Source organism: Leiobunum rupestre, chromosome 6 (assembly GCF_980474605.1).
Source record: "Leiobunum rupestre chromosome 6, qqLeiRupe1.1.hap1, whole genome shotgun sequence".
Classification (NCBI taxonomy): Eukaryota; Metazoa; Arthropoda; class Arachnida; order Opiliones; family Sclerosomatidae; genus Leiobunum; species Leiobunum rupestre.
Genome location: NC_143389.1, coordinates 4,570,846 through 4,597,003, shown reverse-complemented (window position 1 = coordinate 4,597,003; position 26,158 = coordinate 4,570,846). Strand labels below are relative to the sequence as shown.

Here is a 26,158-nt window from a genome sequence, read left to right as displayed (position 1 = left end):
TTTTTTTTCCATACGGCCCGGTAAAGTGGCCCACTCTACTGTCTCTAGCCGATGACCCCAAAAGTGCCAGTCCGGGCCTGGCGGTGTACCTCTATTTCACGGATTCAAGATATCGTCTTCTCCTTTGTTCGCGCGATGGCTACAAACGTTGTCATCTCCCACCAGGACCAACATTCGGTGACGTAATTATGAAATATTTGAAATGCTCGAATTCTCTCTTTTTACTTTGTTAAACAGTGACGGCTCCTAGCGGGTTATCGCTTCTCGGCCTTTTGGCTAAGATCAAAGTGTAGTATCTGTTCTTATCAGCTTAATATCTGATACGGGTCCCATCGGGGCCCAAGATATTAAACTTATTTTTGGACGGCGGCGGAGTGGTCGGAGCTTGCTCCACCTCCGCCACGGGTCGGCCTGGTATTGCAGTAAATCCGGGATCGGCCCACTTCTCTCTTGAAATCAAAAATCAAACGCTCTTATAATGGCGCACTGCGCAACACAGTATTTCCGGGAAATGTTATTTGGCTGTCTTTATATATATTTCTTTATTATAATATATTGCCCCTCTGACGTCATAAGTGGTAAAATCCTTATTGTCGAATAGTTAATAATGAAGAATCGGAAAGATTCCAGTTTTTGAATTTTCTTTTACCTAGTTATACACTCTTTTTCGCGGTATTTTCACGGAGGATAGGAAGGGAGGCGAAGTAGGAGGGATGAATGGCGGCAAGATTGCGGCAGCTACGCTACGTCTAGCCGCCATTTTTCCGAAATTTTCCCGCCGCTAAGCTTCTTACAAGGATGCTGCCGCGTTCATCCCTCCTACTTCGCCTCCCTTCCTATCCTCCTTGGTATTTTCCTGGGCGCGTCCATGCTTGGTTTTCCCCCTTTCAGTCCTCTCCTCCATTATGGATACCCAAGGAGTGGATGCTAGACTCCCCGTTTAGGGCAGAGGCAATGGCCGACGAGCGGGAGGCAAGTAAGAGGGGTAAAATAAAGGCGCGAAAAGAGGTTGTTCTGTGTTATTCCTGTGGTTTTATTCGTAACCCAAGGTTCGTAAATCGTGCATGTTCTAAGTGGTTGGCTGAAGGAACCGGTTTTCATAACGTAAATTCGCGGGTTTCGGTATGGTGGGTAGAGACAGCGCGCCCCTCATTTTTAGGTCATTGGGTTCCAGCCAAGATGTTCCGCGTAAAGAGAAAACACGAAATAAGCCCCTCTCCATTTTTTCTCTCTTCCCGTCTTCCGTGGACAGTGAGTCGCCGCCGGGGGCCCGCCGCCCGCGGCAGCTACATTACCAAGATATAAAGTGGCAAGGCTTATTTTTGGTAAGTACAAAATCATTTATTATATATTGCTCTATAATTAACTATATTTGGAATTAAACATTTTTGTTCTATTTATCTCAAAGTCATGATTATTCCTAACATTAATAGTATTAAACTTAATATGATATATCTTTTGTTAAAGTAGATTAGGAATTTATAATTTTAATATTTATAGAGGAGTTCGGATTTAAAATGTTATATTTTTTTAATAATGATCTCAAAGATCTGACTTTTGAAATGTTTGTTACTTTTTCTAAGTATCAATAAAACATGACATTAAATTTATATTGTGCCAAGGTTCATTTTTATATTTTACATAAACTACATCACCTAAAACAATTAATAGATAAAAGTTAGCTATATTATTTTGTTTAAAAAATATATCTCTGTCTCCGTTTTATTATTTAATTTCGTGGTTTGTTTTGATATTTTGTATTTTTGGGTTACTCCCCTAATCCATGCGGCTGTCCCATGATAAAACCTTCTATAAAACATTTTCCAAAAGTCCTTTTTTAGATTCAACTATTTAAATTACATTTAAGATTAAAATTTAGAACAAAAAATATATTTCACAATTAGAATTTGTTAATAAAATTTTAACTTTGGACTTCATTCCAAAACCAGAAAAGGCCATTTCAGAGTGGATTTTACCGCGGAAATGTTTTTGTTTAGAGATAAACGTTAGTTAGTTAGTTAGTTAGTTAGTTAGTTAGTTAGTTAATTAGTTAGTTAGTTAGTTAGTTAGTTAATTAGTTAGTTAGTTAGTTAGTTAGTTAGTTAGTTAGTTAGTTAGTTAGTTAGTAAGTAAGTAAGTAAGTAAGTAAGTAAGTAAGTAAGTAAGTTAGTACTATTTTAAGTACAAGCCTTAAGTAGAATAAAATGAAAACCAATTTTCTCGCCATTTTATTTTGTTCAATTTTGATACTAACATGTATTTTATTCACGGAAAGATGCTGCCAGTTGTTAAAAAAAGGCCAAGAGTTGACCGAAATAATATTATCGTCTGGGCGAACTTTTAATTGCATAAAAAAGCAGCGTCAAAATGATAGGATGAAGGTATTTTCCTGTTAAAAGACGCAAATCCCATCCCGCGAAAATAAATGAGTAGCCAACGGCACGCGGTGTTCCCAGGTGGTCTCCCTCCCAAGTACTGACCGCGCTCGACGCTGCTTAACTTCGGTGATCAGACGAGAACCGGTGTATTCAGCGTGATATGGCCGTTGCCGCTAGAGTGTAATTGATAGCGGTGGACAAGCCGCGACTAGCCAGGTCCTGGTAGGTTGGTGATCGCCGAGGGCCACCGGCTGCATGCGGCTCCAATAGAACGTTCTATACACTCTTTTTAGAAACGTTTACTGGGCGCCGATATTATCGTACAGACAACCAACGAGCAAGCCCTTTACCGCAGAAATTTCATCCCCCCCCCCCCCCCCAAACCAGTTTTTTCATCACCCTCCCCGTAGACTGTAAGGTGATGGCGGTCGATTGGGAAGGCGCGTTTACGAATCTATAAAATTGGTGTGGTGTGCTTTCCCCCTTTGGAGTTCGGAGGAGGTGAAGGTTTGGCCGGTTTTTCGTCTTAGAGAAATATATTTATCTGGCAAACCCGTAAGAAATTGAGAGCAGTCAATTTTTATTAGTAGCGTAGTTGCTAGCCTAGGCTTCACATATTTCCGGCTTTGCTTTCCGCGCCTTTTTTCTTATTTTAAATGATTTTTGTAATAAATGTATGATGGCAAATAAGAAAAATTCTAGAAAATACTAGTCCCAAATCCACGTGTTTAAGATGAAACTTAGATCATGAAAATATCCTTAACCCCAAACATACTTCAACACCTAGGGTGCCTCCTACAACTCCTAAAAGGTACGTCTCTAAAATATTCATATAAAGACAGGACATAAGCCGAATTCTCTTAAACCAAAGAATAACAAAAGTTGTTAGTCCTGCTGAACCAGCTCTATAGTCTGTATGAAAAGTGACCGGTTATGGTCCACTTTTATAGAACGCTCTATTCGCTTATAATAAATTTTTCCTAAATGGTCATTTAAACGCGTTTGACGTTTCACGTAGAATCTAGTACACTTAATACGTTATTTATGGTCCTATAAACCACCATTTAGATTTTTTTTCCATACGGCCCGGTAAAGTGGCCCACTCTACTGTCTCTAGCCGATGACCCCAAAAGTGCCAGTCCGGGCCTGGCGGTGTACCTCTATTTCACGGATTCAAGATATCGTCTTCTCCTTTGTTCGCGCGATGGCTACAAACGTTGTCATCTCCCACCAGGACCAACATTCGGTGACGTAATTATGAAATATTTGAAATGCTCGAATTCTCTCTTTTTACTTTGTTAAACAGTGACGGCTCCTAGCGGGTTATCGCTTCTCGGCCTTTTGGCTAAGATCAAAGTGTAGTATCTGTTCTTATCAGCTTAATATCTGATACGGGTCCCATCGGGGCCCAAGATATTAAACTTATTTTTGGACGGCGGCGGAGTGGTCGGAGCTTGCTCCACCTCCGCCACGGGTCGGCCTGGTATTGCAGTAAATCCGGGATCGGCCCACTTCTCTCTTGAAATCAAAAATCAAACGCTCTTATAATGGCGCACTGCGCAACACAGTATTTCCGGGAAATGTTATTTGGCTGTCTTTATATATATTTCTTTATTATAATATATTGCCCCTCTGACGTCATAAGTGGTAAAATCCTTATTGTCGAATAGTTAATAATGAAGAATCGGAAAGATTCCAGTTTTTGAATTTTCTTTTACCTAGTTATACACTCTTTTTCGCGGTATTTTCACGGAGGATAGGAAGGGAGGCGAAGTAGGAGGGATGAATGGCGGCAAGATTGCGGCAGCTACGCTACGTCTAGCCGCCATTTTTCCGAAATTTTCCCGCCGCTAAGCTTCTTACAAGGATGCTGCCGCGTTCATCCCTCCTACTTCGCCTCCCTTCCTATCCTCCTTGGTATTTTCCTGGGCGCGTCCATGCTTGGTTTTCCCCCTTTCAGTCCTCTCCTCCATTATGGATACCCAAGGAGTGGATGCTAGACTCCCCGTTTAGGGCAGAGGCAATGGCCGACGAGCGGGAGGCAAGTAAGAGGGGTAAAATAAAGGCGCGAAAAGAGGTTGTTCTGTGTTATTCCTGTGGTTTTATTCGTAACCCAAGGTTCGTAAATCGTGCATGTTCTAAGTGGTTGGCTGAAGGAACCGGTTTTCATAACGTAAATTCGCGGGTTTCGGTATGGTGGGTAGAGACAGCGCGCCCCTCATTTTTAGGTCATTGGGTTCCAGCCAAGATGTTCCGCGTAAAGAGAAAACACGAAATAAGCCCCTCTCCATTTTTTCTCTCTTCCCGTCTTCCGTGGACAGTGAGTCGCCGCCGGGGGCCCGCCGCCCGCGGCAGCTACATTACCAAGATATAAAGTGGCAAGGCTTATTTTTGGTAAGTACAAAATCATTTATTATATATTGCTCTATAATTAACTATATTTGGAATTAAACATTTTTGTTCTATTTATCTCAAAGTCATGATTATTCCTAACATTAATAGTATTAAACTTAATATGATATATCTTTTGTTAAAGTAGATTAGGAATTTATAATTTTAATATTTATAGAGGAGTTCGGATTTAAAATGTTATATTTTTTTAATAATGATCTCAAAGATCTGACTTTTGAAATGTTTGTTACTTTTTCTAAGTATCAATAAAACATGACATTAAATTTATATTGTGCCAAGGTTCATTTTTATATTTTACATAAACTACATCACCTAAAACAATTAATAGATAAAAGTTAGCTATATTATTTTGTTTAAAAAATATATCTCTGTCTCCGTTTTATTATTTAATTTCGTGGTTTGTTTTGATATTTTGTATTTTTGGGTTACTCCCCTAATCCATGCGGCTGTCCCATGATAAAACCTTCTATAAAACATTTTCCAAAAGTCCTTTTTTAGATTCAACTATTTAAATTACATTTAAGATTAAAATTTAGAACAAAAAATATATTTCACAATTAGAATTTGTTAATAAAATTTTAACTTTGGACTTCATTCCAAAACCAGAAAAGGCCATTTCAGAGTGGATTTTACCGCGGAAATGTTTTTGTTTAGAGATAAACGTTAGTTAGTTAGTTAGTTAGTTAGTTAGTTAGTTAGTTAATTAGTTAGTTAGTTAGTTAGTTAGTTAATTAGTTAGTTAGTTAGTTAGTTAGTTAGTTAGTTAGTTAGTTAGTTAGTTAGTAAGTAAGTAAGTAAGTAAGTAAGTAAGTAAGTAAGTAAGTTAGTACTATTTTAAGTACAAGCCTTAAGTAGAATAAAATGAAAACCAATTTTCTCGCCATTTTATTTTGTTCAATTTTGATACTAACATGTATTTTATTCACGGAAAGATGCTGCCAGTTGTTAAAAAAAGGCCAAGAGTTGACCGAAATAATATTATCGTCTGGGCGAACTTTTAATTGCATAAAAAAGCAGCGTCAAAATGATAGGATGAAGGTATTTTCCTGTTAAAAGACGCAAATCCCATCCCGCGAAAATAAATGAGTAGCCAACGGCACGCGGTGTTCCCAGGTGGTCTCCCTCCCAAGTACTGACCGCGCTCGACGCTGCTTAACTTCGGTGATCAGACGAGAACCGGTGTATTCAGCGTGATATGGCCGTTGCCGCTAGAGTGTAATTGATAGCGGTGGACAAGCCGCGACTAGCCAGGTCCTGGTAGGTTGGTGATCGCCGAGGGCCACCGGCTGCATGCGGCTCCAATAGAACGTTCTATACACTCTTTTTAGAAACGTTTACTGGGCGCCGATATTATCGTACAGACAACCAACGAGCAAGCCCTTTACCGCAGAAATTTCATCCCCCCCCCCCCCCCAAACCAGTTTTTTCATCACCCTCCCCGTAGACTGTAAGGTGATGGCGGTCGATTGGGAAGGCGCGTTTACGAATCTATAAAATTGGTGTGGTGTGCTTTCCCCCTTTGGAGTTCGGAGGAGGTGAAGGTTTGGCCGGTTTTTCGTCTTAGAGAAATATATTTATCTGGCAAACCCGTAAGAAATTGAGAGCAGTCAATTTTTATTAGTAGCGTAGTTGCTAGCCTAGGCTTCACATATTTCCGGCTTTGCTTTCCGCGCCTTTTTTCTTATTTTAAATGATTTTTGTAATAAATGTATGATGGCAAATAAGAAAAATTCTAGAAAATACTAGTCCCAAATCCACGTGTTTAAGATGAAACTTAGATCATGAAAATATCCTTAACCCCAAACATACTTCAACACCTAGGGTGCCTCCTACAACTCCTAAAAGGTACGTCTCTAAAATATTCATATAAAGACAGGACATAAGCCGAATTCTCTTAAACCAAAGAATAACAAAAGTTGTTAGTCCTGCTGAACCAGCTCTATAGTCTGTATGAAAAGTGACCGGTTATGGTCCACTTTTATAGAACGCTCTATTCGCTTATAATAAATTTTTCCTAAATGGTCATTTAAACGCGTTTGACGTTTCACGTAGAATCTAGTACACTTAATACGTTATTTATGGTCCTATAAACCACCATTTAGATTTTTTTTCCATACGGCCCGGTAAAGTGGCCCACTCTACTGTCTCTAGCCGATGACCCCAAAAGTGCCAGTCCGGGCCTGGCGGTGTACCTCTATTTCACGGATTCAAGATATCGTCTTCTCCTTTGTTCGCGCGATGGCTACAAACGTTGTCATCTCCCACCAGGACCAACATTCGGTGACGTAATTATGAAATATTTGAAATGCTCGAATTCTCTCTTTTTACTTTGTTAAACAGTGACGGCTCCTAGCGGGTTATCGCTTCTCGGCCTTTTGGCTAAGATCAAAGTGTAGTATCTGTTCTTATCAGCTTAATATCTGATACGGGTCCCATCGGGGCCCAAGATATTAAACTTATTTTTGGACGGCGGCGGAGTGGTCGGAGCTTGCTCCACCTCCGCCACGGGTCGGCCTGGTATTGCAGTAAATCCGGGATCGGCCCACTTCTCTCTTGAAATCAAAAATCAAACGCTCTTATAATGGCGCACTGCGCAACACAGTATTTCCGGGAAATGTTATTTGGCTGTCTTTATATATATTTCTTTATTATAATATATTGCCCCTCTGACGTCATAAGTGGTAAAATCCTTATTGTCGAATAGTTAATAATGAAGAATCGGAAAGATTCCAGTTTTTGAATTTTCTTTTACCTAGTTATACACTCTTTTTCGCGGTATTTTCACGGAGGATAGGAAGGGAGGCGAAGTAGGAGGGATGAATGGCGGCAAGATTGCGGCAGCTACGCTACGTCTAGCCGCCATTTTTCCGAAATTTTCCCGCCGCTAAGCTTCTTACAAGGATGCTGCCGCGTTCATCCCTCCTACTTCGCCTCCCTTCCTATCCTCCTTGGTATTTTCCTGGGCGCGTCCATGCTTGGTTTTCCCCCTTTCAGTCCTCTCCTCCATTATGGATACCCAAGGAGTGGATGCTAGACTCCCCGTTTAGGGCAGAGGCAATGGCCGACGAGCGGGAGGCAAGTAAGAGGGGTAAAATAAAGGCGCGAAAAGAGGTTGTTCTGTGTTATTCCTGTGGTTTTATTCGTAACCCAAGGTTCGTAAATCGTGCATGTTCTAAGTGGTTGGCTGAAGGAACCGGTTTTCATAACGTAAATTCGCGGGTTTCGGTATGGTGGGTAGAGACAGCGCGCCCCTCATTTTTAGGTCATTGGGTTCCAGCCAAGATGTTCCGCGTAAAGAGAAAACACGAAATAAGCCCCTCTCCATTTTTTCTCTCTTCCCGTCTTCCGTGGACAGTGAGTCGCCGCCGGGGGCCCGCCGCCCGCGGCAGCTACATTACCAAGATATAAAGTGGCAAGGCTTATTTTTGGTAAGTACAAAATCATTTATTATATATTGCTCTATAATTAACTATATTTGGAATTAAACATTTTTGTTCTATTTATCTCAAAGTCATGATTATTCCTAACATTAATAGTATTAAACTTAATATGATATATCTTTTGTTAAAGTAGATTAGGAATTTATAATTTTAATATTTATAGAGGAGTTCGGATTTAAAATGTTATATTTTTTTAATAATGATCTCAAAGATCTGACTTTTGAAATGTTTGTTACTTTTTCTAAGTATCAATAAAACATGACATTAAATTTATATTGTGCCAAGGTTCATTTTTATATTTTACATAAACTACATCACCTAAAACAATTAATAGATAAAAGTTAGCTATATTATTTTGTTTAAAAAATATATCTCTGTCTCCGTTTTATTATTTAATTTCGTGGTTTGTTTTGATATTTTGTATTTTTGGGTTACTCCCCTAATCCATGCGGCTGTCCCATGATAAAACCTTCTATAAAACATTTTCCAAAAGTCCTTTTTTAGATTCAACTATTTAAATTACATTTAAGATTAAAATTTAGAACAAAAAATATATTTCACAATTAGAATTTGTTAATAAAATTTTAACTTTGGACTTCATTCCAAAACCAGAAAAGGCCATTTCAGAGTGGATTTTACCGCGGAAATGTTTTTGTTTAGAGATAAACGTTAGTTAGTTAGTTAGTTAGTTAGTTAGTTAGTTAGTTAATTAGTTAGTTAGTTAGTTAGTTAGTTAATTAGTTAGTTAGTTAGTTAGTTAGTTAGTTAGTTAGTTAGTTAGTTAGTTAGTAAGTAAGTAAGTAAGTAAGTAAGTAAGTAAGTAAGTAAGTTAGTACTATTTTAAGTACAAGCCTTAAGTAGAATAAAATGAAAACCAATTTTCTCGCCATTTTATTTTGTTCAATTTTGATACTAACATGTATTTTATTCACGGAAAGATGCTGCCAGTTGTTAAAAAAAGGCCAAGAGTTGACCGAAATAATATTATCGTCTGGGCGAACTTTTAATTGCATAAAAAAGCAGCGTCAAAATGATAGGATGAAGGTATTTTCCTGTTAAAAGACGCAAATCCCATCCCGCGAAAATAAATGAGTAGCCAACGGCACGCGGTGTTCCCAGGTGGTCTCCCTCCCAAGTACTGACCGCGCTCGACGCTGCTTAACTTCGGTGATCAGACGAGAACCGGTGTATTCAGCGTGATATGGCCGTTGCCGCTAGAGTGTAATTGATAGCGGTGGACAAGCCGCGACTAGCCAGGTCCTGGTAGGTTGGTGATCGCCGAGGGCCACCGGCTGCATGCGGCTCCAATAGAACGTTCTATACACTCTTTTTAGAAACGTTTACTGGGCGCCGATATTATCGTACAGACAACCAACGAGCAAGCCCTTTACCGCAGAAATTTCATCCCCCCCCCCCCCCCCAAACCAGTTTTTTCATCACCCTCCCCGTAGACTGTAAGGTGATGGCGGTCGATTGGGAAGGCGCGTTTACGAATCTATAAAATTGGTGTGGTGTGCTTTCCCCCTTTGGAGTTCGGAGGAGGTGAAGGTTTGGCCGGTTTTTCGTCTTAGAGAAATATATTTATCTGGCAAACCCGTAAGAAATTGAGAGCAGTCAATTTTTATTAGTAGCGTAGTTGCTAGCCTAGGCTTCACATATTTCCGGCTTTGCTTTCCGCGCCTTTTTTCTTATTTTAAATGATTTTTGTAATAAATGTATGATGGCAAATAAGAAAAATTCTAGAAAATACTAGTCCCAAATCCACGTGTTTAAGATGAAACTTAGATCATGAAAATATCCTTAACCCCAAACATACTTCAACACCTAGGGTGCCTCCTACAACTCCTAAAAGGTACGTCTCTAAAATATTCATATAAAGACAGGACATAAGCCGAATTCTCTTAAACCAAAGAATAACAAAAGTTGTTAGTCCTGCTGAACCAGCTCTATAGTCTGTATGAAAAGTGACCGGTTATGGTCCACTTTTATAGAACGCTCTATTCGCTTATAATAAATTTTTCCTAAATGGTCATTTAAACGCGTTTGACGTTTCACGTAGAATCTAGTACACTTAATACGTTATTTATGGTCCTATAAACCACCATTTAGATTTTTTTTCCATACGGCCCGGTAAAGTGGCCCACTCTACTGTCTCTAGCCGATGACCCCAAAAGTGCCAGTCCGGGCCTGGCGGTGTACCTCTATTTCACGGATTCAAGATATCGTCTTCTCCTTTGTTCGCGCGATGGCTACAAACGTTGTCATCTCCCACCAGGACCAACATTCGGTGACGTAATTATGAAATATTTGAAATGCTCGAATTCTCTCTTTTTACTTTGTTAAACAGTGACGGCTCCTAGCGGGTTATCGCTTCTCGGCCTTTTGGCTAAGATCAAAGTGTAGTATCTGTTCTTATCAGCTTAATATCTGATACGGGTCCCATCGGGGCCCAAGATATTAAACTTATTTTTGGACGGCGGCGGAGTGGTCGGAGCTTGCTCCACCTCCGCCACGGGTCGGCCTGGTATTGCAGTAAATCCGGGATCGGCCCACTTCTCTCTTGAAATCAAAAATCAAACGCTCTTATAATGGCGCACTGCGCAACACAGTATTTCCGGGAAATGTTATTTGGCTGTCTTTATATATATTTCTTTATTATAATATATTGCCCCTCTGACGTCATAAGTGGTAAAATCCTTATTGTCGAATAGTTAATAATGAAGAATCGGAAAGATTCCAGTTTTTGAATTTTCTTTTACCTAGTTATACACTCTTTTTCGCGGTATTTTCACGGAGGATAGGAAGGGAGGCGAAGTAGGAGGGATGAATGGCGGCAAGATTGCGGCAGCTACGCTACGTCTAGCCGCCATTTTTCCGAAATTTTCCCGCCGCTAAGCTTCTTACAAGGATGCTGCCGCGTTCATCCCTCCTACTTCGCCTCCCTTCCTATCCTCCTTGGTATTTTCCTGGGCGCGTCCATGCTTGGTTTTCCCCCTTTCAGTCCTCTCCTCCATTATGGATACCCAAGGAGTGGATGCTAGACTCCCCGTTTAGGGCAGAGGCAATGGCCGACGAGCGGGAGGCAAGTAAGAGGGGTAAAATAAAGGCGCGAAAAGAGGTTGTTCTGTGTTATTCCTGTGGTTTTATTCGTAACCCAAGGTTCGTAAATCGTGCATGTTCTAAGTGGTTGGCTGAAGGAACCGGTTTTCATAACGTAAATTCGCGGGTTTCGGTATGGTGGGTAGAGACAGCGCGCCCCTCATTTTTAGGTCATTGGGTTCCAGCCAAGATGTTCCGCGTAAAGAGAAAACACGAAATAAGCCCCTCTCCATTTTTTCTCTCTTCCCGTCTTCCGTGGACAGTGAGTCGCCGCCGGGGGCCCGCCGCCCGCGGCAGCTACATTACCAAGATATAAAGTGGCAAGGCTTATTTTTGGTAAGTACAAAATCATTTATTATATATTGCTCTATAATTAACTATATTTGGAATTAAACATTTTTGTTCTATTTATCTCAAAGTCATGATTATTCCTAACATTAATAGTATTAAACTTAATATGATATATCTTTTGTTAAAGTAGATTAGGAATTTATAATTTTAATATTTATAGAGGAGTTCGGATTTAAAATGTTATATTTTTTTAATAATGATCTCAAAGATCTGACTTTTGAAATGTTTGTTACTTTTTCTAAGTATCAATAAAACATGACATTAAATTTATATTGTGCCAAGGTTCATTTTTATATTTTACATAAACTACATCACCTAAAACAATTAATAGATAAAAGTTAGCTATATTATTTTGTTTAAAAAATATATCTCTGTCTCCGTTTTATTATTTAATTTCGTGGTTTGTTTTGATATTTTGTATTTTTGGGTTACTCCCCTAATCCATGCGGCTGTCCCATGATAAAACCTTCTATAAAACATTTTCCAAAAGTCCTTTTTTAGATTCAACTATTTAAATTACATTTAAGATTAAAATTTAGAACAAAAAATATATTTCACAATTAGAATTTGTTAATAAAATTTTAACTTTGGACTTCATTCCAAAACCAGAAAAGGCCATTTCAGAGTGGATTTTACCGCGGAAATGTTTTTGTTTAGAGATAAACGTTAGTTAGTTAGTTAGTTAGTTAGTTAGTTAGTTAGTTAATTAGTTAGTTAGTTAGTTAGTTAGTTAATTAGTTAGTTAGTTAGTTAGTTAGTTAGTTAGTTAGTTAGTTAGTTAGTTAGTAAGTAAGTAAGTAAGTAAGTAAGTAAGTAAGTAAGTAAGTTAGTACTATTTTAAGTACAAGCCTTAAGTAGAATAAAATGAAAACCAATTTTCTCGCCATTTTATTTTGTTCAATTTTGATACTAACATGTATTTTATTCACGGAAAGATGCTGCCAGTTGTTAAAAAAAGGCCAAGAGTTGACCGAAATAATATTATCGTCTGGGCGAACTTTTAATTGCATAAAAAAGCAGCGTCAAAATGATAGGATGAAGGTATTTTCCTGTTAAAAGACGCAAATCCCATCCCGCGAAAATAAATGAGTAGCCAACGGCACGCGGTGTTCCCAGGTGGTCTCCCTCCCAAGTACTGACCGCGCTCGACGCTGCTTAACTTCGGTGATCAGACGAGAACCGGTGTATTCAGCGTGATATGGCCGTTGCCGCTAGAGTGTAATTGATAGCGGTGGACAAGCCGCGACTAGCCAGGTCCTGGTAGGTTGGTGATCGCCGAGGGCCACCGGCTGCATGCGGCTCCAATAGAACGTTCTATACACTCTTTTTAGAAACGTTTACTGGGCGCCGATATTATCGTACAGACAACCAACGAGCAAGCCCTTTACCGCAGAAATTTCATCCCCCCCCCCCCCCCAAACCAGTTTTTTCATCACCCTCCCCGTAGACTGTAAGGTGATGGCGGTCGATTGGGAAGGCGCGTTTACGAATCTATAAAATTGGTGTGGTGTGCTTTCCCCCTTTGGAGTTCGGAGGAGGTGAAGGTTTGGCCGGTTTTTCGTCTTAGAGAAATATATTTATCTGGCAAACCCGTAAGAAATTGAGAGCAGTCAATTTTTATTAGTAGCGTAGTTGCTAGCCTAGGCTTCACATATTTCCGGCTTTGCTTTCCGCGCCTTTTTTCTTATTTTAAATGATTTTTGTAATAAATGTATGATGGCAAATAAGAAAAATTCTAGAAAATACTAGTCCCAAATCCACGTGTTTAAGATGAAACTTAGATCATGAAAATATCCTTAACCCCAAACATACTTCAACACCTAGGGTGCCTCCTACAACTCCTAAAAGGTACGTCTCTAAAATATTCATATAAAGACAGGACATAAGCCGAATTCTCTTAAACCAAAGAATAACAAAAGTTGTTAGTCCTGCTGAACCAGCTCTATAGTCTGTATGAAAAGTGACCGGTTATGGTCCACTTTTATAGAACGCTCTATTCGCTTATAATAAATTTTTCCTAAATGGTCATTTAAACGCGTTTGACGTTTCACGTAGAATCTAGTACACTTAATACGTTATTTATGGTCCTATAAACCACCATTTAGATTTTTTTTCCATACGGCCCGGTAAAGTGGCCCACTCTACTGTCTCTAGCCGATGACCCCAAAAGTGCCAGTCCGGGCCTGGCGGTGTACCTCTATTTCACGGATTCAAGATATCGTCTTCTCCTTTGTTCGCGCGATGGCTACAAACGTTGTCATCTCCCACCAGGACCAACATTCGGTGACGTAATTATGAAATATTTGAAATGCTCGAATTCTCTCTTTTTACTTTGTTAAACAGTGACGGCTCCTAGCGGGTTATCGCTTCTCGGCCTTTTGGCTAAGATCAAAGTGTAGTATCTGTTCTTATCAGCTTAATATCTGATACGGGTCCCATCGGGGCCCAAGATATTAAACTTATTTTTGGACGGCGGCGGAGTGGTCGGAGCTTGCTCCACCTCCGCCACGGTAGGCCTGGTATTGCAGTAAATCCGGGATCGGCCCACTTCTCTCTTGAAATCAAAAATCAAACGCTCTTATAATGGCGCACTGCGCAACACAGTATTTCCGGGAAATGTTATTTGGCTGTCTTTATATATATTTCTTTATTATAATATATTGCCCCTCTGACGTCATAAGTGGTAAAATCCTTATTGTCGAATAGTTAATAATGAAGAATCGGAAAGATTCCAGTTTTTGAATTTTCTTTTACCTAGTTATACACTCTTTTTCGCGGTATTTTCACGGAGGATAGGAAGGGAGGCGAAGTAGGAGGGATGAATGGCGGCAAGATTGCGGCAGCTACGCTACGTCTAGCCGCCATTTTTCCGAAATTTTCCCGCCGCTAAGCTTCTTACAAGGATGCTGCCGCGTTCATCCCTCCTACTTCGCCTCCCTTCCTATCCTCCTTGGTATTTTCCTGGGCGCGTCCATGCTTGGTTTTCCCCCTTTCAGTCCTCTCCTCCATTATGGATACCCAAGGAGTGGATGCTAGACTCCCCGTTTAGGGCAGAGGCAATGGCCGACGAGCGGGAGGCAAGTAAGAGGGGTAAAATAAAGGCGCGAAAAGAGGTTGTTCTGTGTTATTCCTGTGGTTTTATTCGTAACCCAAGGTTCGTAAATCGTGCATGTTCTAAGTGGTTGGCTGAAGGAACCGGTTTTCATAACGTAAATTCGCGGGTTTCGGTATGGTGGGTAGAGACAGCGCGCCCCTCATTTTTAGGTCATTGGGTTCCAGCCAAGATGTTCCGCGTAAAGAGAAAACACGAAATAAGCCCCTCTCCATTTTTTCTCTCTTCCCGTCTTCCGTGGACAGTGAGTCGCCGCCGGGGGCCCGCCGCCCGCGGCAGCTACATTACCAAGATATAAAGTGGCAAGGCTTATTTTTGGTAAGTACAAAATCATTTATTATATATTGCTCTATAATTAACTATATTTGGAATTAAACATTTTTGTTCTATTTATCTCAAAGTCATGATTATTCCTAACATTAATAGTATTAAACTTAATATGATATATCTTTTGTTAAAGTAGATTAGGAATTTATAATTTTAATATTTATAGAGGAGTTCGGATTTAAAATGTTATATTTTTTTAATAATGATCTCAAAGATCTGACTTTTGAAATGTTTGTTACTTTTTCTAAGTATCAATAAAACATGACATTAAATTTATATTGTGCCAAGGTTCATTTTTATATTTTACATAAACTACATCACCTAAAACAATTAATAGATAAAAGTTAGCTATATTATTTTGTTTAAAAAATATATCTCTGTCTCCGTTTTATTATTTAATTTCGTGGTTTGTTTTGATATTTTGTATTTTTGGGTTACTCCCCTAATCCATGCGGCTGTCCCATGATAAAACCTTCTATAAAACATTTTCCAAAAGTCCTTTTTTAGATTCAACTATTTAAATTACATTTAAGATTAAAATTTAGAACAAAAAATATATTTCACAATTAGAATTTGTTAATAAAATTTTAACTTTGGACTTCATTCCAAAACCAGAAAAGGCCATTTCAGAGTGGATTTTACCGCGGAAATGTTTTTGTTTAGAGATAAACGTTAGTTAGTTAGTTAGTTAGTTAGTTAGTTAGTTAGTTAATTAGTTAGTTAGTTAGTTAGTTAGTTAATTAGTTAGTTAGTTAGTTAGTTAGTTAGTTAGTTAGTTAGTTAGTTAGTTAGTAAGTAAGTAAGTAAGTAAGTAAGTAAGTAAGTAAGTAAGTTAGTACTATTTTAAGTACAAGCCTTAAGTAGAATAAAATGAAAACCAATTTTCTCGCCATTTTATTTTGTTCAATTTTGATACTAACATGTATTTTATTCACGGAAAGATGCTGCCAGTTGTTAAAAAAAGGCCAAGAGTTGACCGAAATAATATTATCGTCTGGGCGAACTTTTAATTGCATAAAAAAGCAGCGTCAAAATGATAGGATGAAGGTATTTTCCTGTTAAAAGACGCAAATCCCATCCCGCGAAAATAAATGAGTAGCCAACGGCACGCGGTGTTCCCAGGTGGTCTCCCTCCCAAGTACTGACCGCGCTCGACGCTGCTTAACTTCGGTGATCAGACGAGAACCGGTGTATTCAGCGTGATATGGCCGTTGCCGCTAGAGTGTAATTGATAGCGGTGGACAAGCCGCGACTAGCCAGGTCCTGGTAGGTTGGTGATCGCCGAGGGCCACCGGCTGCATGCGGCTCCAATAGAACGTTCTATACACTCTTTTTAGAAACGTTTACTGGGCGCCGATATTATCGTACAGACAACCAACGAGCAAGCCCTTTACCGCAGAAATTTCATCCCCCCCCCCCCCCCCAAACCAGTTTTTTCATCACCCTCCCCGTAGACTGTAAGGTGATGGCGGTCGATTGGGAAGGCGCGTTTACGAATCTATAAAATTGGTGTGGTGTGCTTTCCCCCTTTGGAGTTCGGAGGAGGTGAAGGTTTGGCCGGTTTTTCGTCTTAGAGAAATATATTTATCTGGCAAACCCGTAAGAAATTGAGAGCAGTCAATTTTTATTAGTAGCGTAGTTGCTAGCCTAGGCTTCACATATTTCCGGCTTTGCTTTCCGCGCCTTTTTTCTTATTTTAAATGATTTTTGTAATAAATGTATGATGGCAAATAAGAAAAATTCTAGAAAATACTAGTCCCAAATCCACGTGTTTAAGATGAAACTTAGATCATGAAAATATCCTTAACCCCAAACATACTTCAACACCTAGGGTGCCTCCTACAACTCCTAAAAGGTACGTCTCTAAAATATTCATATAAAGACAGGACATAAGCCGAATTCTCTTAAACCAAAGAATAACAAAAGTTGTTAGTCCTGCTGAACCAGCTCTATAGTCTGTATGAAAAGTGACCGGTTATGGTCCACTTTTATAGAACGCTCTATTCGCTTATAATAAATTTTTCCTAAATGGTCATTTAAACGCGTTTGACGTTTCACGTAGAATCTAGTACACTTAATACGTTATTTATGGTCCTATAAACCACCATTTAGATTTTTTTTCCATACGGCCCGGTAAAGTGGCCCACTCTACTGTCTCTAGCCGATGACCCCAAAAGTGCCAGTCCGGGCCTGGCGGTGTACCTCTATTTCACGGATTCAAGATATCGTCTTCTCCTTTGTTCGCGCGATGGCTACAAACGTTGTCATCTCCCACCAGGACCAACATTCGGTGACGTAATTATGAAATATTTGAAATGCTCGAATTCTCTCTTTTTACTTTGTTAAACAGTGACGGCTCCTAGCGGGTTATCGCTTCTCGGCCTTTTGGCTAAGATCAAAGTGTAGTATCTGTTCTTATCAGCTTAATATCTGATACGGGTCCCATCGGGGCCCAAGATATTAAACTTATTTTTGGACGGCGGCGGAGTGGTCGGAGCTTGCTCCACCTCCGCCACGGGTCGGCCTGGTATTGCAGTAAATCCGGGATCGGCCCACTTCTCTCTTGAAATCAAAAATCAAACGCTCTTATAATGGCGCACTGCGCAACACAGTATTTCCGGGAAATGTTATTTGGCTGTCTTTATATATATTTCTTTATTATAATATATTGCCCCTCTGACGTCATAAGTGGTAAAATCCTTATTGTCGAATAGTTAATAATGAAGAATCGGAAAGATTCCAGTTTTTGAATTTTCTTTTACCTAGTTATACACTCTTTTTCGCGGTATTTTCACGGAGGATAGGAAGGGAGGCGAAGTAGGAGGGATGAATGGCGGCAAGATTGCGGCAGCTACGCTACGTCTAGCCGCCATTTTTCCGAAATTTTCCCGCCGCTAAGCTTCTTACAAGGATGCTGCCGCGTTCATCCCTCCTACTTCGCCTCCCTTCCTATCCTCCTTGGTATTTTCCTGGGCGCGTCCATGCTTGGTTTTCCCCCTTTCAGTCCTCTCCTCCATTATGGATACCCAAGGAGTGGATGCTAGACTCCCCGTTTAGGGCAGAGGCAATGGCCGACGAGCGGGAGGCAAGTAAGAGGGGTAAAATAAAGGCGCGAAAAGAGGTTGTTCTGTGTTATTCCTGTGGTTTTATTCGTAACCCAAGGTTCGTAAATCGTGCATGTTCTAAGTGGTTGGCTGAAGGAACCGGTTTTCATAACGTAAATTCGCGGGTTTCGGTATGGTGGGTAGAGACAGCGCGCCCCTCATTTTTAGGTCATTGGGTTCCAGCCAAGATGTTCCGCGTAAAGAGAAAACACGAAATAAGCCCCTCTCCATTTTTTCTCTCTCTTCCCGTCTTCCGTGGACAGTGAGTCGCCGCCGGGGGCCCGCCGCCCGCGGCAGCTACATTACCAAGATATAAAGTGGCAAGGCTTATTTTTGGTAAGTACAAAATCATTTATTATATATTGCTCTATAATTAACTATATTTGGAATTAAACATTTTTGTTCTATTTATCTCAAAGTCATGATTATTCCTAACATTAATAGTATTAAACTTAATATGATATATCTTTTGTTAAAGTAGATTAGGAATTTATAATTTTAATATTTATAGAGGAGTTCGGATTTAAAATGTTATATTTTTTTAATAATGATCTCAAAGATCTGACTTTTGAAATGTTTGTTACTTTTTCTAAGTATCAATAAAACATGACATTAAATTTATATTGTGCCAAGGTTCATTTTTATATTTTACATAAACTACATCACCTAAAACAATTAATAGATAAAAGTTAGCTATATTATTTTGTTTAAAAAATATATCTCTGTCTCCGTTTTATTATTTAATTTCGTGGTTTGTTTTGATATTTTGTATTTTTGGGTTACTCCCCTAATCCATGCGGCTGTCCCATGATAAAACCTTCTATAAAACATTTTCCAAAAGTCCTTTTTTAGATTCAACTATTTAAATTACATTTAAGATTAAAATTTAGAACAAAAAATATATTTCACAATTAGAATTTGTTAATAAAATTTTAACTTTGGACTTCATTCCAAAACCAGAAAAGGCCATTTCAGAGTGGATTTTACCGCGGAAATGTTTTTGTTTAGAGATAAACGTTAGTTAGTTAGTTAGTTAGTTAGTTAGTTAGTTAGTTAATTAGTTAGTTAGTTAGTTAGTTAGTTAATTAGTTAGTTAGTTAGTTAGTTAGTTAGTTAGTTAGTTAGTTAGTTAGTTAGTAAGTAAGTAAGTAAGTAAGTAAGTAAGTAAGTAAGTAAGTTAGTACTATTTTAAGTACAAGCCTTAAGTAGAATAAAATGAAAACCAATTTTCTCGCCATTTTATTTTGTTCAATTTTGATACTAACATGTATTTTATTCACGGAAAGATGCTGCCAGTTGTTAAAAAAAGGCCAAGAGTTGACCGAAATAATATTATCGTCTGGGCGAACTTTTAATTGCATAAAAAAGCAGCGTCAAAATGATAGGATGAAGGTATTTTCCTGTTAAAAGACGCAAATCCCATCCCGCGAAAATAAATGAGTAGCCAACGGCACGCGGTGTTCCCAGGTGGTCTCCCTCCCAAGTACTGACCGCGCTCGACGCTGCTTAACTTCGGTGATCAGACGAGAACCGGTGTATTCAGCGTGATATGGCCGTTGCCGCTAGAGTGTAATTGATAGCGGTGGACAAGCCGCGACTAGCCAGGTCCTGGTAGGTTGGTGATCGCCGAGGGCCACCGGCTGCATGCGGCTCCAATAGAACGTTCTATACACTCTTTTTAGAAACGTTTACTGGGCGCCGATATTATCGTACAGACAACCAACGAGCAAGCCCTTTACCGCAGAAATTTCATCCCCCCCCCCCCCCCAAACCAGTTTTTTCATCACCCTCCCCGTAGACTGTAAGGTGATGGCGGTCGATTGGGAAGGCGCGTTTACGAATCTATAAAATTGGTGTGGTGTGCTTTCCCCCTTTGGAGTTCGGAGGAGGTGAAGGTTTGGCCGGTTTTTCGTCTTAGAGAAATATATTTATCTGGCAAACCCGTAAGAAATTGAGAGCAGTCAATTTTTATTAGTAGCGTAGTTGCTAGCCTAGGCTTCACATATTTCCGGCTTTGCTTTCCGCGCCTTTTTTCTTATTTTAAATGATTTTTGTAATAAATGTATGATGGCAAATAAGAAAAATTCTAGAAAATACTAGTCCCAAATCCACGTGTTTAAGATGAAACTTAGATCATGAAAATATCCTTAACCCCAAACATACTTCAACACCTAGGGTGCCTCCTACAACTCCTAAAAGGTACGTCTCTAAAATATTCATATAAAGACAGGACATAAGCCGAATTCTCTTAAACCAAAGAATAACAAAAGTTGTTAGTCCTGCTGAACCAGCTCTATAGTCTGTATGAAAAGTGACCGGTTATGGTCCACTTTTATAGAACGCTCTATTCGCTTATAATAAATTTTTCCTAAATGGTCATTTAAACGCGTTTGACGTTTCACGTAGAATCTAGTACACTTAATACGTTATTTATGGTCCTATAAACCACCATTTAGATTTTTTTTCCATACGGCCCGGTAAAGTGGCCCACTCTACTGTCTCTAGCCGATGACCCCAAAAGTGCCAGTCCGGGCCTGGCGGTGTACCTCTATTTCACGGATTCAAGATATCGTCTTCTCCTTTGTTCGCGCGATGGCTACAAACGTTGTCATCTCCCACCAGGACCAACATTCGGTGACGTAATTATGAAATATTTGAAATGCTCGAATTCTCTCTTTTTACTTTGTTAAACAGTGACGGCTCCTAGCGGGTTATCGCTTCTCGGCCTTTTGGCTAAGATCAAAGTGTAGTATCTGTTCTTATCAGCTTAATATCTGATACGGGTCCCATCGGGGCCCAAGATATTAAACTTATTTTTGGACGGCGGCGGAGTGGTCGGAGCTTGCTCCACCTCCGCCACGGGTCGGCCTGGTATTGCAGTAAATCCGGGATCGGCCCACTTCTCTCTTGAAATCAAAAATCAAACGCTCTTATAATGGCGCACTGCGCAACACAGTATTTCCGGGAAATGTTATTTGGCTGTCTTTATATATATTTCTTTATTATAATATATTGCCCCTCTGACGTCATAAGTGGTAAAATCCTTATTGTCGAATAGTTAATAATGAAGAATCGGAAAGATTCCAGTTTTTGAATTTTCTTTTACCTAGTTATACACTCTTTTTCGCGGTATTTTCACGGAGGATAGGAAGGGAGGCGAAGTAGGAGGGATGAATGGCGGCAAGATTGCGGCAGCTACGCTACGTCTAGCCGCCATTTTTCCGAAATTTTCCCGCCGCTAAGCTTCTTACAAGGATGCTGCCGCGTTCATCCCTCCTACTTCGCCTCCCTTCCTATCCTCCTTGGTATTTTCCTGGGCGCGTCCATGCTTGGTTTTCCCCCTTTCAGTCCTCTCCTCCATTATGGATACCCAAGGAGTGGATGCTAGACTCCCCGTTTAGGGCAGAGGCAATGGCCGACGAGCGGGAGGCAAGTAAGAGGGGTAAAATAAAGGCGCGAAAAGAGGTTGTTCTGTGTTATTCCTGTGGTTTTATTCGTAACCCAAGGTTCGTAAATCGTGCATGTTCTAAGTGGTTGGCTGAAGGAACCGGTTTTCATAACGTAAATTCGCGGGTTTCGGTATGGTGGGTAGAGACAGCGCGCCCCTCATTTTTAGGTCATTGGGTTCCAGCCAAGATGTTCCGCGTAAAGAGAAAACACGAAATAAGCCCCTCTCCATTTTTTCTCTCTTCCCGTCTTCCGTGGACAGTGAGTCGCCGCCGGGGGCCCGCCGCCCGCGGCAGCTACATTACCAAGATATAAAGTGGCAAGGCTTATTTTTGGTAAGTACAAAATCATTTATTATATATTGCTCTATAATTAACTATATTTGGAATTAAACATTTTTGTTCTATTTATCTCAAAGTCATGATTATTCCTAACATTAATAGTATTAAACTTAATATGATATATCTTTTGTTAAAGTAGATTAGGAATTTATAATTTTAATATTTATAGAGGAGTTCGGATTTAAAATGTTATATTTTTTTAATAATGATCTCAAAGATCTGACTTTTGAAATGTTTGTTACTTTTTCTAAGTATCAATAAAACATGACATTAAATTTATATTGTGCCAAGGTTCATTTTTATATTTTACATAAACTACATCACCTAAAACAATTAATAGATAAAAGTTAGCTATATTATTTTGTTTAAAAAATATATCTCTGTCTCCGTTTTATTATTTAATTTCGTGGTTTGTTTTGATATTTTGTATTTTTGGGTTACTCCCCTAATCCATGCGGCTGTCCCATGATAAAACCTTCTATAAAACATTTTCCAAAAGTCCTTTTTTAGATTCAACTATTTAAATTACATTTAAGATTAAAATTTAGAACAAAAAATATATTTCACAATTAGAATTTGTTAATAAAATTTTAACTTTGGACTTCATTCCAAAACCAGAAAAGGCCATTTCAGAGTGGATTTTACCGCGGAAATGTTTTTGTTTAGAGATAAACGTTAGTTAGTTAGTTAGTTAGTTAGTTAGTTAGTTAGTTAATTAGTTAGTTAGTTAGTTAGTTAGTTAATTAGTTAGTTAGTTAGTTAGTTAGTTAGTTAGTTAGTTAGTTAGTTAGTTAGTAAGTAAGTAAGTAAGTAAGTAAGTAAGTAAGTAAGTAAGTTAGTACTATTTTAAGTACAAGCCTTAAGTAGAATAAAATGAAAACCAATTTTCTCGCCATTTTATTTTGTTCAATTTTGATACTAACATGTATTTTATTCACGGAAAGATGCTGCCAGTTGTTAAAAAAAGGCCAAGAGTTGACCGAAATAATATTATCGTCTGGGCGAACTTTTAATTGCATAAAAAAGCAGCGTCAAAATGATAGGATGAAGGTATTTTCCTGTTAAAAGACGCAAATCCCATCCCGCGAAAATAAATGAGTAGCCAACGGCACGCGGTGTTCCCAGGTGGTCTCCCTCCCAAGTACTGACCGCGCTCGACGCTGCTTAACTTCGGTGATCAGACGAGAACCGGTGTATTCAGCGTGATATGGCCGTTGCCGCTAGAGTGTAATTGATAGCGGTGGACAAGCCGCGACTAGCCAGGTCCTGGTAGGTTGGTGATCGCCGAGGGCCACCGGCTGCATGCGGCTCCAATAGAACGTTCTATACACTCTTTTTAGAAACGTTTACTGGGCGCCGATATTATCGTACAGACAACCAACGAGCAAGCCCTTTACCGCAGAAATTTCATCCCCCCCCCCCCCCCAAACCAGTTTTTTCATCACCCTCCCCGTAGACTGTAAGGTGATGGCGGTCGATTGGGAAGGCGCGTTTACGAATCTATAAAATTGGTGTGGTGTGCTTTCCCCCTTTGGAGTTCGGAGGAGGTGAAGGTTTGGCCGGTTTTTCGTCTTAGAGAAATATATTTATCTGGCAAACCCGTAAGAAATTGAGAGCAGTCAATTTTTATTAGTAGCGTAGTTGCTAGCCTAGGCTTCACATATTTCCGGCTTTGCTTTCCGCGCCTTTTTTCTTATTTTAAATGATTTTTGTAATAAATGTATGATGGCAAATAAGAAAAATTCTAGAAAATACTAGTCCCAAATCCACGTGTTTAAGATGAAACTTAGATCATGAAAATATCCTTAACCCCAAACATACTTCAACACCTAGGGTGCCTCCTACAACTCCTAAAAGGTACGTCTCTAAAATATTCATATAAAGACAGGACATAAGCCGAATTCTCTTAAACCAAAGAATAACAAAAGTTGTTAGTCCTGCTGAACCAGCTCTATAGTCTGTATGAAAAGTGACCGGTTATGGTCCACTTTTATAGAACGCTCTATTCGCTTATAATAAATTTTTCCTAAATGGTCATTTAAACGCGTTTGACGTTTCACGTAGAATCTAGTACACTTAATACGTTATTTATGGTCCTATAAACCACCATTTAGATTTTTTTTCCATACGGCCCGGTAAAGTGGCCCACTCTACTGTCTCTAGCCGATGACCCCAAAAGTGCCAGTCCGGGCCTGGCGGTGTACCTCTATTTCACGGATTCAAGATATCGTCTTCTCCTTTGTTCGCGCGATGGCTACAAACGTTGTCATCTCCCACCAGGACCAACATTCGGTGACGTAATTATGAAATATTTGAAATGCTCGAATTCTCTCTTTTTACTTTGTTAAACAGTGACGGCTCCTAGCGGGTTATCGCTTCTCGGCCTTTTGGCTAAGATCAAAGTGTAGTATCTGTTCTTATCAGCTTAATATCTGATACGGGTCCCATCGGGGCCCAAGATATTAAACTTATTTTTGGACGGCGGCGGAGTGGTCGGAGCTTGCTCCACCTCCGCCACGGGTCGGCCTGGTATTGCAGTAAATCCGGGATCGGCCCACTTCTCTCTTGAAATCAAAAATCAAACGCTCTTATAATGGCGCACTGCGCAACACAGTATTTCCGGGAAATGTTATTTGGCTGTCTTTATATATATTTCTTTATTATAATATATTGCCCCTCTGACGTCATAAGTGGTAAAATCCTTATTGTCGAATAGTTAATAATGAAGAATCGGAAAGATTCCAGTTTTTGAATTTTCTTTTACCTAGTTATACACTCTTTTTCGCGGTATTTTCACGGAGGATAGGAAGGGAGGCGAAGTAGGAGGGATGAATGGCGGCAAGATTGCGGCAGCTACGCTACGTCTAGCCGCCATTTTTCCGAAATTTTCCCGCCGCTAAGCTTCTTACAAGGATGCTGCCGCGTTCATCCCTCCTACTTCGCCTCCCTTCCTATCCTCCTTGGTATTTTCCTGGGCGCGTCCATGCTTGGTTTTCCCCCTTTCAGTCCTCTCCTCCATTATGGATACCCAAGGAGTGGATGCTAGACTCCCCGTTTAGGGCAGAGGCAATGGCCGACGAGCGGGAGGCAAGTAAGAGGGGTAAAATAAAGGCGCGAAAAGAGGTTGTTCTGTGTTATTCCTGTGGTTTTATTCGTAACCCAAGGTTCGTAAATCGTGCATGTTCTAAGTGGTTGGCTGAAGGAACCGGTTTTCATAACGTAAATTCGCGGGTTTCGGTATGGTGGGTAGAGACAGCGCGCCCCTCATTTTTAGGTCATTGGGTTCCAGCCAAGATGTTCCGCGTAAAGAGAAAACACGAAATAAGCCCCTCTCCATTTTTTCTCTCTTCCCGTCTTCCGTGGACAGTGAGTCGCCGCCGGGGGCCCGCCGCCCGCGGCAGCTACATTACCAAGATATAAAGTGGCAAGGCTTATTTTTGGTAAGTACAAAATCATTTATTATATATTGCTCTATAATTAACTATATTTGGAATTAAACATTTTTGTTCTATTTATCTCAAAGTCATGATTATTCCTAACATTAATAGTATTAAACTTAATATGATATATCTTTTGTTAAAGTAGATTAGGAATTTATAATTTTAATATTTATAGAGGAGTTCGGATTTAAAATGTTATATTTTTTTAATAATGATCTCAAAGATCTGACTTTTGAAATGTTTGTTACTTTTTCTAAGTATCAATAAAACATGACATTAAATTTATATTGTGCCAAGGTTCATTTTTATATTTTACATAAACTACATCACCTAAAACAATTAATAGATAAAAGTTAGCTATATTATTTTGTTTAAAAAATATATCTCTGTCTCCGTTTTATTATTTAATTTCGTGGTTTGTTTTGATATTTTGTATTTTTGGGTTACTCCCCTAATCCATGCGGCTGTCCCATGATAAAACCTTCTATAAAACATTTTCCAAAAGTCCTTTTTTAGATTCAACTATTTAAATTACATTTAAGATTAAAATTTAGAACAAAAAATATATTTCACAATTAGAATTTGTTAATAAAATTTTAACTTTGGACTTCATTCCAAAACCAGAAAAGGCCATTTCAGAGTGGATTTTACCGCGGAAATGTTTTTGTTTAGAGATAAACGTTAGTTAGTTAGTTAGTTAGTTAGTT

General features: G+C 39.4%; 15 non-coding genes across 15 annotated transcripts; 8 read left to right on the top strand and 7 right to left on the bottom strand.

Moving 5' to 3' along the window:
• Positions 1-256: 256 nt before the first annotated feature.
• On the top strand, positions 257-448 carry LOC149938806 (U2 spliceosomal RNA). The gene has a single exon (XR_016481582.1). It is a non-coding gene; the product is annotated as a U2 spliceosomal RNA (small nuclear RNA).
• A 1,983-nt stretch (positions 449-2,431) lies between these two features.
• Positions 2,432-2,550, bottom strand: LOC149938805 (5S ribosomal RNA). Its single transcript, XR_016482183.1, has one exon. It is a non-coding gene; the product is annotated as a 5S ribosomal RNA (ribosomal RNA).
• A 1,153-nt stretch (positions 2,551-3,703) lies between these two features.
• LOC149938804 (U2 spliceosomal RNA) lies at positions 3,704-3,895 on the top strand. Its single transcript, XR_016481581.1, has one exon. It is a non-coding gene; the product is annotated as a U2 spliceosomal RNA (small nuclear RNA).
• Positions 3,896-5,878: 1,983 nt separating this feature from the next.
• Positions 5,879-5,997, bottom strand: LOC149938803 (5S ribosomal RNA). Its single transcript, XR_016482182.1, has one exon. It is a non-coding gene; the product is annotated as a 5S ribosomal RNA (ribosomal RNA).
• Positions 5,998-7,149: 1,152 nt separating this feature from the next.
• LOC149938802 (U2 spliceosomal RNA) lies at positions 7,150-7,341 on the top strand. Its single transcript, XR_016481579.1, has one exon. It is a non-coding gene; the product is annotated as a U2 spliceosomal RNA (small nuclear RNA).
• Positions 7,342-9,324: 1,983 nt separating this feature from the next.
• Positions 9,325-9,443, bottom strand: LOC149938801 (5S ribosomal RNA). The gene has a single exon (XR_016482181.1). It is a non-coding gene; the product is annotated as a 5S ribosomal RNA (ribosomal RNA).
• Positions 9,444-10,596: 1,153 nt separating this feature from the next.
• Positions 10,597-10,788, top strand: LOC149938800 (U2 spliceosomal RNA). The gene has a single exon (XR_016481578.1). It is a non-coding gene; the product is annotated as a U2 spliceosomal RNA (small nuclear RNA).
• A 1,983-nt stretch (positions 10,789-12,771) lies between these two features.
• Positions 12,772-12,890, bottom strand: LOC149938799 (5S ribosomal RNA). The gene has a single exon (XR_016482180.1). It is a non-coding gene; the product is annotated as a 5S ribosomal RNA (ribosomal RNA).
• A 1,152-nt stretch (positions 12,891-14,042) lies between these two features.
• Positions 14,043-14,233, top strand: LOC149938798 (U2 spliceosomal RNA). The gene has a single exon (XR_016481610.1). It is a non-coding gene; the product is annotated as a U2 spliceosomal RNA (small nuclear RNA).
• Positions 14,234-16,216: 1,983 nt separating this feature from the next.
• LOC149938797 (5S ribosomal RNA) lies at positions 16,217-16,335 on the bottom strand. Its single transcript, XR_016482179.1, has one exon. It is a non-coding gene; the product is annotated as a 5S ribosomal RNA (ribosomal RNA).
• A 1,153-nt stretch (positions 16,336-17,488) lies between these two features.
• On the top strand, positions 17,489-17,680 carry LOC149938796 (U2 spliceosomal RNA). The gene has a single exon (XR_016481577.1). It is a non-coding gene; the product is annotated as a U2 spliceosomal RNA (small nuclear RNA).
• A 1,985-nt stretch (positions 17,681-19,665) lies between these two features.
• On the bottom strand, positions 19,666-19,784 carry LOC149938795 (5S ribosomal RNA). Its single transcript, XR_016482178.1, has one exon. It is a non-coding gene; the product is annotated as a 5S ribosomal RNA (ribosomal RNA).
• Positions 19,785-20,936: 1,152 nt separating this feature from the next.
• On the top strand, positions 20,937-21,128 carry LOC149938794 (U2 spliceosomal RNA). Its single transcript, XR_016481576.1, has one exon. It is a non-coding gene; the product is annotated as a U2 spliceosomal RNA (small nuclear RNA).
• Positions 21,129-23,111: 1,983 nt separating this feature from the next.
• Positions 23,112-23,230, bottom strand: LOC149938793 (5S ribosomal RNA). Its single transcript, XR_016482177.1, has one exon. It is a non-coding gene; the product is annotated as a 5S ribosomal RNA (ribosomal RNA).
• Positions 23,231-24,382: 1,152 nt separating this feature from the next.
• On the top strand, positions 24,383-24,574 carry LOC149938792 (U2 spliceosomal RNA). Its single transcript, XR_016481575.1, has one exon. It is a non-coding gene; the product is annotated as a U2 spliceosomal RNA (small nuclear RNA).
• Positions 24,575-26,158: the final 1,584 nt, after the last annotated feature.